This window comes from Silene latifolia, chromosome 1, assembly GCF_048544455.1.
Source record: "Silene latifolia isolate original U9 population chromosome 1, ASM4854445v1, whole genome shotgun sequence".
NCBI classification, from domain to species: Eukaryota; Viridiplantae; Streptophyta; class Magnoliopsida; order Caryophyllales; family Caryophyllaceae; genus Silene; species Silene latifolia.
In genome coordinates this window covers 10,112,376-10,114,595 of record NC_133526.1, presented here as the reverse complement: position 1 = coordinate 10,114,595, position 2,220 = coordinate 10,112,376, and positions in this window count along the sequence as shown.

Below are 2,220 nucleotides of genomic sequence, written 5' to 3'. Positions count from 1 at the left end.
GCATATTTTAAGAGACGAGTCATGATGAATGACGAAGCCGGTATCCCAATTGCTAAAAACTTTAACACCTTGGTCAGAGAAGTCGGTGGTCACGCGAATTTAACAGTCATTGAGCGTGATTTGAGGAACATGCTCAATCAAGAACGACGACGCTTTAGAATTCAAGGTGATGCTAACGCTCTTGAAAAAAGATTTATTAAGTTGAAAGAAATCGATCCCGATTTTTACTATGCAATCCAGACGGATTCAAAAGGGATGTTGGTTAATGTATTTTGGGCCGATGGACGTTGCAGGGCTATGGCAAAGGTATTTGGTGATGCGATTTCATATGACGCTACGTTCCTTTGTAACAGGTAACATTATCATCCCCGTTAATTTCTTTTATTCCACCTAATTTTTTGACAAATTTTATCAGTCATAAATTGGACATTCGTAATTAAAATCGTGTTGTATGTACAAGTATTGCTGGGTATGACAATTGAATTATCTATTCGAAATAAAATTACCTATTCGAAATAAAATTGATATTAGAGTTAACAATTGAATTCTCTCCTTTTTTTTTGGTTAAATTGATCAGACGTTATTATCCTTGAATCGTTGCTTGTTTGACCTTATCTTTGTTGGATTTTCGTTTGATTTCGTGTTAAGTGTGTTTCAATTGCTTGGGTAATTGTTAAAAAACGAAATGGTCATTCATGAGAACCCTTTTATGCTACGGTTTTTTTTCTTATTGAATTGGATCCTTGATTGCTGTTTTTGTAGGATCGGAGAATCGTATTTTGGTTAAAATACGATTTCAATTTACATTAAAATGCTTATACTTATGTTTAAATTGCAGGTACAAAATGCCGTTTACTCCGTTTGTTGGTGTAAATCATCACGGTAGTACTGTTGTACTTGCATCCGCTTTGATTTCACATGAGGACGCCGTAAGCTTTACTTGGGTGTTTAGGAGATGGTTAGACTGTATGGGTAGACCTCCTTCAGTTATAATCACCGATCAGTGTAGGGGGATTGGCTTATGTTTGTGAAGAAGTATTTCCTAATGTGCCACACCGTTTGTGTCTTTGGCACATAATGCGAAATGGTTTTAAGAATTTGGGGAACTTTGCTAGGTTCCGTGAAATTAAGCCTGACCTAAGGGATGTGGTTTATGAGAGTAAGGACATCGATGATTTTGAGGCATCTTGGCAAATTTTTGTCGATAAATATGGGATACGAGGGAATAGCTGGATCAAGGAGATGTATGAAAAAAGGGAGTCATGGGTTCCGTTGTATTGGAGGCACATGTTTTGCGCAGGTATGTCATCCACACAAAGAAGTGAGAAGACGAATAGATTCTTCAAGAATTATGTTAATCCGCACACAACTTTGTTCGCATTCCTAGGCAACTACGAAAATGCCCTACGAGTGAAGGTCGAGGAGGAAGAACGATTAAACTTTGCTTGCACCAATAAACCGTCTTCGTACGATAAGAGTGTAATCGTTGAGGAAGTCTTCCAAAAAGCTTATACTAATAAGATGTTCGCGAAGGTAAAAAAAGAGGTGTACGCCCTTATACACATTAATGCTTCTAGTGAAATGAATATCGGGCAATTCTCTTCTTTTATTTTGTAACCGAGGAGGTGAAACATCCGTTTTGGGCTCCACGGGATAAGAACTATAATGTCACAATCAACACGGGCACGGTGAGTATAATTGTAGTTGTCAACGTTTTGAATTCCGAGGAATTTTATGTAGGCATATTATCCGTGCTATGTTCTTTGAAGAAAGTGCGGTTAATTCTGATAAGTACATTTTGCCTCGGTTTGAAAGGATTTGGTTAGAGGTTATGAGCATCTTCGAGTTGGCTACCACACACCTGGTGAGTCGGAACGCCTTAGGCGTTCACTTGGGGTGACATTGAGGAACGACTACATATTCTGGCTAGCATTACAATCCGATGATGCTTTCGCCATATATGATAGAGATACATCGAAGATGGTGAAAGAAATGGAAGCAACGGTTGGCATTCAGACCCTCAACGACATGGGTACAGGTTGCGAAGTTAATCGGTTGTGGGGGAAAAGGAGACTACAACGGAAGGAAGACAATCTAATGGCATTTTAGTAAACGGGTTAAAATAACGGGTTAAAGTAAAAAACGGGTTAAAATCGAGTTAAAGTAGTAAACGGGTTAATTTCAGTCATTAAATTGATCGAGTTACGCAAATTGGTTTAT